Source organism: Pleurodeles waltl, chromosome 8 (genome assembly GCF_031143425.1).
Source record: "Pleurodeles waltl isolate 20211129_DDA chromosome 8, aPleWal1.hap1.20221129, whole genome shotgun sequence".
Lineage (NCBI taxonomy): Eukaryota > Metazoa > Chordata > Amphibia > Caudata > Salamandridae > Pleurodeles > Pleurodeles waltl.
In genome coordinates, this window is record NC_090447.1 from 130,145,970 (window position 1) to 130,159,818 (window position 13,849).

Here is a 13,849-nt window from a genome sequence, read left to right on the forward strand (position 1 = left end):
GGGACTGGTGCCCAGACTGGATCAGTCTCCCCGTGAAAGTACATGTCCTGTCACAGTCCCAGCTGCACATGGGAGAACAATGCCTGATGTGCCGGACTATTCATACCCACACGGTCTTTGCCCTGTTCAGCGGTCTTCACCATGGCGGTCTTTGCCCTGTTCAGCGGTGCTTAGCCATGGCAGTCTTTGCCCTGTTCAGCGGTCTTCACCATGACGGTCTTTGCCCTGTTCAGCGGTCTTCACCATGGCAGTCTTGGCCTTGTTCAGCGGTGCTTAGCCATGGCGGTCTTTGACCTGCTCAGCGATGTTCACCATGGCGGTCTTTGCCCTCTACAGCGGTCTTCACTATGGCGGTCTTTGCCCTGTTCAGCGGTGCTTAGCCATGGCGGTCTTTGCCCTGTTCAGCGGTCTTCACCATGGCGGTCTTTGCCCTGTTCAGCGGTCTTCACCATGGCAGTCTTGGCCTTGTTCAGCGGTGCTTAGCCATGGCGGTCTTTGCCCTGTTCAGCGGTCTTCACCATGGCAGTCTTGGCCTTGTTCAGCGGTGCTTAGCCATGGCGGTCTTTGCCCTGTTCAGTGGTCTTCACCATGGCGGTGTTTGCCCTGTTCAGCGGTGCTTAGCCATGGGGGATATTGGTGTGTGGCATGACGATCTCCACACTGGACATTGGTGTGTGGCATGACGAACTCCACACTGGACATTGGTGTGTGGCATGACGATCTCCACACTGGACATTGGTGTGTGGCATGACGAACTCTATACTGGACATTGGTGTGTGGCATGACGAACTCCACACTGGACATTGGTGTGTGGCATGACGAACTCCCCACTGGACGTTGGTGTGTGGCTTGACGTTCCATCATTGCCCAGCGGGGCTGTGGGATTCTGGACCCTCCTGGGCTGTGACTCTGGCGGTGGCGGTGGTCTCCTGACCAGTAACGATACTTGGGCCCTCCTGGGCTATGACTCTGGCGGTGGTCTCCTGACCAGTAATGATACTTGGGCCCTCCTGAGCTATGACTCTGGCGGTGGTCTCCTGACCAGTTACGATACTTGAGCCCTCCTGGGCTGTGACTCCGGCGGTGGTGGTGGTCTCCTGACCAGTAACGATACTTGGGCCCTCCTGGGCTATGACTCTGGCGGTGGTCTCCTGACCAGTTACGATACTTGAGCCCTCCTGGGCTGTGACTCCGGCGGTGGCGGTGGTCTCCTGACCAGTAACGATACTTGGGCCCTCCTGGGCTATGACTCTGGCCTCCTGACCAGTAATGATACTTGGGCCCTCCTGGGCTGTGACTCTGGCGGTGGTCTCTGGACCAGTAACAACGGTGCTGGCGGAAGTGTCTGGACCGCCGGAAATGATGGCGCACTTCTCCGCCGTGTGTCCATGCTTAGTTGTATCATGCAGGTCTTGGGGTTGGGATGGGTGGTTGGTGTTATGGGTAGATTAGTGAGGAGTTAGGGTGATAGGGAAGGGTGTGAGGGTGGGGGTGTGTGATAGCATGCAGGTAGGGTGGGGGATATGATAGTTGAAATTTGACTTACCAGTGTCCGTTCCTCCAACGACTCCTGCGAGGCCCTCAGGATGCAAGATGGACAAGACTTGCTCCTCCCATGTTGTTAGTTGAGGGGGAGGAGGTAGGGGTCCGCCGCCAGTGCGCTGTACCGCGATGTGGTGCCTGGATACCGTGGAACGCACCTTCCCCCGTAGGTCGTTCCACCTCTTCCTGATGTCCTCCCTATTTCTTGGGTGCTGTCCCACAGCGTTGACCCTGTTGACTATTCTTTGCCATAGCTCCATCTTCCTGGCTATGGATGTGTACTGTACCTGTGATCCAAATAGCTGTGGCTCTACCCTGATGATTTCCTTGACCATGACCCTCAGCTCCTCCTCGGAGAAGCGGGGGTGTCTTTGGCGTGACATGGGGTGGTGTGTGTGATGTGTGGGGTGGTGTATGTGTTGATGAGTGTGGTGAGTGTAGTGGTATGTGGTGTTTTGTGCGTGGATGTTGTGTGGGTGATGGTGTAGTGTGCCTCTGTGTGATGGTTTTATCTATTCTGTGCTGTCTCTCTCTGGCCTTCGTCCTTGAATTGTGGTCATAGGGGTTTGTGGGTGATGTGGGTGGGTGTTTTATATTGTGTTGGGTGTGTGGGAGTGGTGTGTGTATGTGTATCAGGTGTGTGTATTTGGAATTGTCCAATGTGGCGGTGTTTTGGAGGTGTGTGTGTATTTTGAACGCGGCGGTGTGTACCGCCAATGGAATCCCGCGGTTGAAAGACCGCCGCGTGGATTCGTGGGTCGTAATAGCATGGGCGTGTTTCTGTTGGCGTGGAGGTGGAGGATTTGTTTCCGCATATTTATCGCTGACCTTTGGTGTGGCGGACTTGTGTGGGTGTCTGAATTTCGGCGGAATCCGTGATGTGTGTCATAATAGCTGTGGCGGTCTCCCGCCGCCGCCGCGGTGTATTGGCGGTCTTCTGCACGGCGGTAAGCGGCTTTTACCGCCAATGTTGTAATGACCCCCTATGTCTATAACGTCTATTAGTTATTCCACTCGACCTTGCTAAAGTAAAGGTTAATCAGAGAGGGATACAAAATTACCTTGAGGGTGGTCCCCTCTGTCACCAGCACCGGTAGCGGTCAGGCAAGTTTGACGGTGCACTCCACTGTCAGTGCAAGCGGTGGGGGATAGACCTTAATCCCCCTTGAAATCTGATACACAAATTGCAAGAATAAATGCTGCACATCAGTCTTAAGAGGATACTGGTGTGCAGCGTTTTTTCTCACAATTTATGTACGATATATATATTATATTTTTAGTAAATGTAATTATGTTTTGTATTTGATTATTTTATTGTGTGACTTGTTATGCTTGATATATTTATGTATATAATTAAGTATATATATATATATATATCATAGTTCAACACGCTCCATTAAGGGGCCACAGACCCTGACAGGGCAGCCTCCGCATGAGGGCGAAGCATCCCATCTTGACATAGAACAAAAAGTAGCTAAGGCACCAGTTTGGGATCCATCCAAACACTTTATTCCAGAGTGAACAACAACTCTCCTTTTCCTGACGCGTTTCGGCTCCAACTGCCTTGATCACAGGTGAGACAATGCAAATGATCACGAAGCCAGTGCTTTTTAAATTGCTGATCATGTGACCTGATAATCACGAACTCAATGTCCCAAGGTGCACCATTCCATATTTTTAAACTCTGGTGCTGAATCGTTGTACTGCATAAAATAGCGTTTTAGGCACCAAAGTTACAATGTATACTGGAAAGGTGTCCTTATTGAAAGTTGTTGCCCATATTCATCTCGTTATAAGGAGGTCCCAAACAGCTAGAAGGGAGGTAAAATACCTCTCTCCCATCCCTTGCTCACCTCAGTTTGACCTTCTGTCTCGGATAAATGCCGTGGTTCTCACCGAGGAAAGCGGGTCGGGCCCCTTCAATATAAATCATAGTTCAACACGCTCCATTAAGGGGCCACAGACCCTGACAGGGCAGCCTCCGCATGAGGGCGAAGCATCCCATCTTGACATAGAACAAAAAGTAGCTAAGGCACCAGTTTGGGATCCATCCAAACACTTTATTCCAGAGTGAACAACAACTCTCCTTTTCCTGACGCGTTTCGGCTCCAACTGCCTTGATCACAGGTGAGACAATGCAAATGATCACGAAGCCAGTGCTTTTTAAATTGCTGATCATGTGACCTGATAATCACGAACTCAATGTCCCAAGGTGCACCATTCCATATTTTTAAACTCTGGTGCTGAATCGTTGTACTGCATAAAATAGCGTTTTAGGCACCAAAGTTACAAAGTATACTGGAAAGGTGTCCTTATTGAAAGTTGTTGCCCATATTCATCTCGTTATAAGGAGGTCCCAAACAGCTAGAAGGGAGGTAAAATACCTCTCTCCCATCCCTTGCTCACCTCAGTTTGACCTTCTGTCTCGGATAAATGCCGTGGTTCTCACCGAGGAAAGCGGGTCGGGCCCCTTCAATATAAATCATAGTTCAACACGCTCCATTAAGGGGCCACAGACCCTGACAGGGCAGCCTCCGCATGAGGGCGAAGCATCCCATCTTGACATAGAACAAAAAGTAGCTAAGGCACCAGTTTGGGATCCATCCAAACACTTTATTCCAGAGTGAACAACAACTCTCCTTTTCCTGACGCGTTTCGGCTCCAACTGCCTTGATCACAGGTGAGACAATGCAAATGATCACGAAGCCAGTGCTTTTTAAATTGCTGATCATGTGACCTGATAATCACGAACTCAATGTCCCAAGGTGCACCATTCCATATTTTTAAACTCTGGTGCTGAATCGTTGTACTGCATAAAATAGCGTTTTAGGCACCAAAGTTACAATGTATACTGGAAAGGTGTCCTTATTGAAAGTTGTTGCCCATATTCATCTCGTTATAAGGAGGTCCCAAACAGCTAGAAGGGAGGTAAAATACCTCTCTCCCATCCCTTGCTCACCTCAGTTTGACCTTCTGTCTCGGATAAATGCCGTGGTTCTCACCGAGGAAAGCGGGTCGGGCCCCTTCAATATAAATCATAGTTCAACACGCTCCATTAAGGGGCCACAGACCCTGACAGGGCAGCCTCCGCATGAGGGCGAAGCATCCCATCTTGACATAGAACAAAAAGTAGCTAAGGCACCAGTTTGGGATCCATCCAAACACTTTATTCCAGAGTGAACAACAACTCTCCTTTTCCTGACGCGTTTCGGCTCCAACTGCCTTGATCACATATATACTTTTTAAAGTAGTAAATTTGAAAACGTACCACAAAGTTAATATACTGTGAAATATTTATTACTTTTATTAGTGATATAATATAAATGTACATAAAACAGACACACACATATGTACTGATGTGTGAATGCTTATGCAAGTATATATTCATATTTGGTGTTAAATGTTACTTAAATTTATTTAATATACATTACATTATTGCTATATATAAAAATATTTAAGATTTACTATTTTAAACTATATAAATTGAAAAAATATATATTTGCATTATTTTTAATGGTATTTTGAGAAACGATATTTTTTCGATGCTTTTGTACTTACTCCTTTAGTATAGGGAAACGATATTTGTATCATCAATATTTTTGACATGACATTTGTGTGTCACCATTTTACTGTCAGTTTTCTCAAGCTGCAGCTTGGGAATAAAAACAAACAATAACGTAACTCAGATCCATAAAGATGGGTTTTACGGAAATTGGACTGCAGAAAATCCAAGTGAAAAACGAAAAGAACTATTAATTAATCTTAATGAAAGGCGGAAAATAAATATTTACAAATGGATAATTAGAGGAGATAAACAGAACAGGAAACAGATCTTCCACAAATTAGGTTGATTCATTAGTGCAGAATACTTAATGCATGAAATGGTATTTTCAATGTAACCAAAACAATCTAAGCTAACAGAGCAGAACAATTTTACAGCGTAAAAAATTTACACCTCATTGAAGGGGCACCATTCTTTGTTTAAATGTACTCATTTTAGTAGTTCATAGCCAGTGGTGTAACAAAGGCCCAACAGCCCCCATAGTGCATTTGGCCCCCGAGCACCAGGGGGTCCCTCAGCACAGTAACCTAGCCTGAGAGCTCTAGAGTGGGTCCGGAGGGGGACCCCTCAATGTACTTTGCAGGGAGAGGGGGTCAAGGTTTGTTACTCCACTGTTCATAGACAAATGCCACAATCAAAACAGTAGTGTTGTTGAGCCTCCAATTTTTTAGAGATCATTGAAAGTACATATGGGGATGGAAAAACAAATGTAATTACTTTAAGTCAAATGACGTAACAGAATAAACCAAATTTACTATACATACATGAAGCATTACGTGCCTGCGCACAAGATTGCCTTTGATTGTGCAGGCCCAAGCGGTATGTAAACTGAAGTAATTGGGCACAGACATATCTGACTTCATAATATTTTCTGCCCATTCTTCAAGAGTAGGCTGTCTTTCTGTCCTCGCAGACCCCTGCAAGGATCAAAGGGGGTCACAATAACGATGTATGCTGAGGGGATCAACCAAAGTGTTGCTGAGTTTGTCTAAGGCCTATGAGTGTGCCATAGAAATTAACTTAGTGCATAGGGGAGCTCAGTTTCAAGATACAGGTTAAGAGCATTAGAGCACTGTTTCACAACAGTGCTGAATTTGGAGCCAAAGGTTTTATTCTGAAGCAAGGGGAGGTGTAATGGTCAGGATGCCCCCCCAAAAAAGACAGCGTATTCTTGATTCAACCTGAGGCCTATTTGATTTACCACCAGACACTCCCTGTGCCTTTAATTCACTCTTGCAGGTTCCTTTTTATCCCTCCTTTCTCCCTTTGTAACTGTTTTTTAAATTATTTCTTTCCTTTTGTTTCCTCCTTTTGCATTTTTCTCTCTCTTGCTATGGATCAGTGTGTTGAGAATAAATAAGTACTGGTACCCAAAAATGAGTGACGGTGGGCCCCACCTGCAGATAGCAGCTAAAAATTAAGCCCTGCTCAGAAACCATTTGCCTTCAATTGGCCCTGTCAACTAACTCACGTGGTGTCAGATCCTGAGGACGGCTGAGCATGACACATCCTCAAATGAAAACTTTAGGGACCATAAGTGATGAGTCAGAGCATTCAGCAATTCCTCATGTAGCTTCAGATAAACACCATAGAACTCTTCTGACAATAATGATGCATGAATTGAATACCATGCACTGACTTGTCTTTTGACGTTATGATTTCATATCCTGTTTCTAGCATATTTTCATCTATTTATTATTTTACTTTACCTTTCCTACTTTCAGAAGCGTAGCTTAGTCAGTGAGATTTGGGAAATGTGAAATTCAAATTTCCCAAATGAAAAAGCAGTGAGCTGTAGCGTGGAAGGGGGAGATGACCATGGTTCAGGTGTATTGTTTTCAAGAGGAACAGGGTAACCTCTGATTTGCATTAGGCAAGCCTCAGGTTGGAGTGGAATGAAACAAGCAATTGGTACTAGTTAGGCTATTTTATAAGAATTTATCCTATCATTTTTTGGGTGTTTTGTTGCTGGTAGTATGTCAGGAATGTTGAGACTGGCGCAGCCTTCCAAGCCTACTACTGTCAATGTTTGTGAATTCAAAACATAGCACATTTTCACTCATTCTATGAGTACTTCTAACAATGCAGATTGACTATTATTCTGGTGAACTGGTCATTAGATAAATATTCAAGATCCCTATCCAAAGAATGAACAGCCTAAACCTGCTTAGTGAAATGAGTATGATAAAAAAACAGACAAAGCAGGCCCCACCCTGGGTTCACTAACCAAACTACCAAACCAAGAATGCATTTGAGGGGTTTCACATCCCAAACACCCCTGCTGAAGGTACGCTCCTGCCCATCCCACCTATGCCTGGTAGTTCTCCCTAGGAACCCATGACTTCAGTCATGTACAACAACAGCAGCTTGGAGTTCCTGCTCAGGGATCGCTTAGTTTAAATGTATTTTCACTGCACCCATTCTTCTTTGTCAGATCTACAAGAAACCGGCTGGTACAGTTGTCAAATTGGTGCATTTGGGCTCCATGTTTCTAGTCCTCCCCTTTTACAAATTATTTTATCAGGTGACTGAGGGTTCCAGTTGCTAAGTTGAATTGCAAATAGAGGGGGTCCTCGGGCAGCTTAATAGGGTGGGCTGAGTTAGAGCCAATCCATGGGTCTGGCTTGGCTCTAAGAGTCTGTGCACAAACTTAGCCATGAAAATGGTTGGCATGTTAAAGGTGCAATAAAAATAATTAAAACATTTAATTTTAATGCAATCTCTTCAAAATTAAAAAAAGTGTGTTTCTTTAGCATGAGAAAAATTTCACTATAGTACATCAGATCCATTTAATAAAAGTGATATTTTTTATAAATATTCCTGTCTCCCTTTCCCCCTGATAATGCCATTTGTGAGTTAAGAGCCACGTCAGCAATCGTGTAGCCCCTAAATGTGGCTTACATTCTTATAAATGGAGCACCACCCATCGTAAAGGGTTCCTCTGCTTATTTCGCTCTCTCTTCTTCTCTCCCTCTCTCTCTCTGTCTCAGTCTCCCTGTCTCGCTCTCTCTCTCTCTCTCTCTCTCGCTTGTTAATATAAAAGGTAATTGTTTTGGCTTTCATTCTGGCTTGCAATGAGAAAACTGACACAAAGATAGCAGACCTGACCGAGGTTAGCCAGATCCAATAACCAACCCAAGAATGCATTTATTTGGGGAGTGTCACATCAAACAACCCCCTTTAAGCTAAGCCCCTGCATAGTTTAGAATCATTAGTTGTATGGCATGGATTTTTTTAAATGTCACTATTTCTATTTTTGTCCCAAGAATCCCATCTTCATTGCATTTCTTTTTCTTGTAATACCTTCTTTGATTCCAAGTTTACTTAGGTTTACAGCTTTTTTTTCAATTTCAAACTTATATGAGTTTTGCACATTGCACAGGGGCTTGGTGGTGCTTTTCTGTGCAATGTTTTTGAACATATCAGTTAGTCTAATGATGGGCACATAAGCATCTTTGCGATTTGAACAAGGCCTTTTTGGACCTAAGGGCAATGCACAGGGTTCCTTACACTGTCTGGTTTACTGCTGTAGGTGAAAACTGGTGGAAGAAGAAATACTTTTGCTTTCCCTTTTAAGTCCTTGCTATGTATTAGTCTGTTAAGAATTATGTGCGCAGTATCCACAAGAAAGGCACCAGGTATCCACCTGTTATTGTACTGGGGGAAACACAGAAGAATGTCATATGAAGTTAGGTTACCTTTTAAGTCAGATATTAAAGTTCCATCTGCCAAAGAGCCTTAGGCAAATACACAGAATGAAAGAGACTTAAATAGATAATGGTCTTTAGAACAATGGATGTAGGGTCTGTAGCAAAACTCATCTACAAGGTCATGAAATGTCCAAGAGGCAAACCTTATGAATCTAGAAAGGGAATCATGGGGCTGACTCACAAAAGCATTTATTTTGACAAGAGGTAGTATGTTGGCACTTTGCACTATTACCAAAGGGTTGATTAAAGACATGGGAACAGCATGAGTCCCAAAGGACGAGGGTCCAAGACTAATACCTACACAAGACAAGATTCAATATCTGACCCATGAAGGTTTATTTACAATTAAAAATGATTACAGAAAGCAAAATGGTTAGGTAGCAAGTCAATTAAAACATTCCTAATAAGCAAAAGGATAACATAAGTTCAATCTCCAGAAATATTCTAATTAAAGAGTCAAAACACCATCCATCATAGAGCTGCTCAGTATGAAATTAAGTATAAAAGAAGGAAAGGTCTGTAAAACATCAAAGAACAGTCCATCATAGTGACCCAGAAAAGTCTGGCACACATCCCAAAAACAGCATATTTTATAGTTTCAAAGGAGAAGAAATTCATGCAAATCATGGCCTCTAGATAACATGAGGTGCTACCATGGGGCTGAACTAATAACGTTACATAATCTAAACCAATCGATATTGCTTATATTGTTTTAAGTAAAACAGGCTCGCTCAAAAGAGCCCATTAAAAAGTTAAAAACGAATGTCTCCTTTAACTTACAATGAGAAATTACATTGCATAATTTATTGATAAACCATTGGAAAATAAATCGGACCACAGCTGAACCTGCAGGCTGCATATTAACTGATACAGTGGAAATAAACAACATCATAAGGACTAAGCTTTCATCTATTTAAAAAAATAATGCCTGCGGTTCACCGTTAAAAGGCCACGATTCTTTAGTTGTCAGTGCAACCAAACCAAAAGGCCTAGTAAAGACATTTTGTGGGCTTCTTGTGCTAATTTACACATGAAAATGAACATTAGCCACTAATTATAAATCTGCTCTAACAAGTGCTACTCTTTGAGATACTCTTGATTGACTTTGTGAATCTATCCCAACATGTTCAACTATCTACTAGTAAGCAGGGTATTCAAAAACTGCATTTCAGTAGTACTATAGTACTCCAATGGGACTATTAACAAACTACAAAATACTAATAACAAACCTACTGTATGTGCAGAGAGTCCTCATACGCCTCCCCTATCTTTTTTTATGAGTTTCAGCCATGACTGCGGAGTTTCTGCTCACATAAGTATATGTTTTAGTAGTAAATGTGGGGTGGTCAAGGAGGAACGTCTGGAAAATGGGGAATACCTATTAGTAAAGGGGAGGGGCTAAAGGGAGAGTAAGTAGGGGTTTAGGGAGAGATATGTGTCTACCGCTAAAGGAGTAAGCCCATTTCTATTCACAAACTGCACTTCTAAAGTTACTACACCCCAAAACAGTCCAAAATGTACTTTAGCTCAGAGCTGGAGTAAGTCCTGCATCACACATGCCCAACCATTGGTACTACAACACCTTCGGACACAAACAATGGTGGATAGGTGGAGAGACTTAAAAAAACCTTATTGAAAATATTGTTAAGTTAAATTATTTAAAATAGTTTAAAATATAAATACATTTAATTTAATTTTTAAAGAAATTATCTTAAACGTTAGAATATTTTACCATATTTTAGTATTTTTAATTTTTCATTCAAATATAATTAAATTACATTTTATTAATCCTACATTTTCACTCTTGATAAGTATTAATACATAATAAAAATAAAGTTTTACTTAAGGTGGGAATATTTTCATAATTTAAACTTCAGAAAAATAATTTAATGTAATTTAATATGCTGAAATTAATAGCATTTTAAATTGACATTTTATCACTAATGCGGTAAAATGTTTTATTTTACTCTACATTTAAAATAAATAGATGCAATACCCCATAACAAACATTAATATTTTACACGCAAATATTTTTACTATTTTTTTTACAAGTGTAGTAAACATTTTTTACTTTTCCCCACACTTTTCCATATGGAGCTCTCTGCCATCAAGTAAGGTTACTTGGCTATCCCGTAAAATTAAAGGTGAATATCCAAGTAGTTAAAGGTAAAGGTGTAAAGAAGATAATGGGACTGATTTGCAGTGTGGGGGACATGGTTCTCCCACTGGTTAATATGTGAATAAAAATATGCTGGTACTCAAACCTCTCCTCTGAAACATGCTGCTTCTGCACTTAAAGGTGCATGCACAGAATACTGAGGTAGCGTAATCCTAAAGCCACTGCGGGCCTCTTTCATCCATATACAGCCACTCCCTACCCCTTCAGCTCAATCTTGCACCTTTCTGCTTCCTCCTTGTTTGACGCTTTCCATCTTGCTTTCCTACATCTTTCCCATATGTGTCTTTTTCTCACAGTAATTGCCTGATGCAGAAAAATAAGTACCGGCCCTCGAAAATGTCCCCCATCAGCAACCACTGGCTCTAATTAAACTCTAGGTTCTCCATTACAAATGTTAGAGGTGTGAAGACCACCAGGTTTCTGCCAGCAGAGCCCAAGTCTGCTCCCTCTACAGTATGGAAAACTCCCTCTGATGGCCAAAACGAGTGAAGGATGTCAGGGGAAGGGAATTACACCACTCATCCTGTCTAGGGTAGATGGTATGATTTGCTTCTTTTCTGCTTATCAGTGCTAGGTAAAACCCAGCTGGAGCAACAGAAAAAATGAAATAATGAACCCTGCACCCAGGGTAAAAATTCTGTGGGTTCTGTTGTGTGTTAGGTATTTGTTAGTCAATACCAAACTCCAGTATTTTTTTTTTTTTTAAAGGTAAAATTTGGTGAACAGCCATCAAAAAATCACTGTGCTGGTCATCAAACTTTTTGTGCCTTGACGGGTATAGCCATGACAGCTGTTGCTATGACATCACCACTGGGCTATAAATTTGATGTATGGCAGTTTGTCAGGATGGCTGACATAATGCCAACCACCACCCTGACAGACTGTACCCTGCCGTATTTTTACAAAGGTAAATTTGGACATTTGGGGGGGTCATTACAACCCTGGCGGACGGTGTTAAAGCGGCGGTAAGACCGCCAACAGGCTGGCGGTCTTTTTTTTAGTATTAGTTACCGCCATGGTCATCCGCCGCTTCCCCGTTCCGCCCGCAGGGCTGGAGACCTGGGTCTCCAGCCCGGTGGCCGTGATAATACCGCCGCCGGTATTGTGACCCGGCTTACCGCCGTGGATTTCCAGCGGTAGGAACCGCCATGAAATCCATGGCGATAAGCACTATCAGTGCCAGGGAATTCCTTCCACTGCACTGATAGGGGTCTCCCCCACCCCCATCCCCACCGACTCCCTCCCCTAGACCCCCCACCACCCCTGCCACCCCAAAAGGTGGCAGGGCCCCCCTCCCCACCCCGACCCCCGACATTACCTTACACATACACACCCGACATGCACGCAGGCACCACCAACACACATACACGCACACACACCGACATACATGCCAACATCCACACTCACAGTCAGACACCCACATTCACGCACACATTTCTGAAACACCCCCGCAAGCATACACGCACTCAAACACCCCCCTACATACACAGACGTACACCCCCATGCACCCACACAACACACAACACCCCCTCACCCCCTCCCCTAACGGATGATCGACTTACCTGTTCCGTCGATCCTCCGGGAGGGGACGGGAGCCATGGGGGCGGCTCCGCCAACACCACACCGCCAACAGAACACCGCCACGCAGAATCACAGGACGTGTTTAGCTCGGCAGTGTTCTGTTGGCTTGGCGTGGAACAACCTCCACTTCCCCGCCGCCCGCAAGTATGGCTGTTGGCGGCTCTCTGTCGGAAAAACGACGGAGAGCAGCCAACGCTCATAATACGCCGAGCGGCAAACCGCCACTACTGCCGGTCTTCCCCACGGCGGTCCCTCGGCGGTCTTCTTAAAAGACCTCCAAGGTTGTAATGACCCCCTTGGTCTAAAGTTAGACCAAACGTTTAAGGGCCTCATTATGAGTTTGGTGGTCAGACCATGTTGGCTGTCTTCTAAACCACCCTAGTACGAGTTAAACAGGCAGGACTGCCATCCGCCAACCAAAAAAGGCCGACTGGCAGCAGCAGCAAGGTGGCCCGGAAATAGGTAGTTTGACCTCCAGGGCTAACAACACCATGACCAACCAATGACTTTATTACAAGTCCAAAGTCAAAGTGGTGGACACCCATGGTGGTTCGAACCATGGTGGTTTTGTCAGCAAAGTAATACACAATGGCACATTGGATGGATTTGAAAACAACACAAATGACACCCATTGTCTTACTGGACACACCTGCAAAGGACAATATAAAACACACTCCTTTGCACACAACAATCTTTTGAAATTACACTGCAACACATTTAAGCTATAGTGAATTATTTGCCACACAGCACAGATACTAGGCACCACTTTATTCTCACCAGCTCTTGTCACACCCAGCACACATTTGTCTAGTCACACCCTTTTGCACCTCCCTTCTTTAGTAAGTCACTGTCAATCCACATTTATTTTTCCTTTCCACTGTGTCACATAAAAAAAAAATCCATGTTTTTCTGAAGATAAGTTGTATGTTACAGTGCTTCTTTCACTAAATACCCTTGTTTGTTAACTTCCAATTGAAGTGTACTCACCTGGGAGGATAGCATTTCTCAAGTGTGTGTAGTACAGGTACTGAGCCACTGTCATAATGACTCGAACCACTAGCACAGTGTCCTCGTCTCCAAATACTCCCGTTTGTGAACTCACAATTTAAGGGCTAACTGTTAGGAAGTAGAGGGAGGGACATGACTATAAAGTCCAATAGCCTCTATTTCTCCAAAACCAAACACCAGTCCAGTGTTCACTTGTTGAAATATATCTGTAAGTGAATTCTCAAATGAAGTTTACTCCCTTGGGAGGATGTGTGTGTGTAGTAGAGA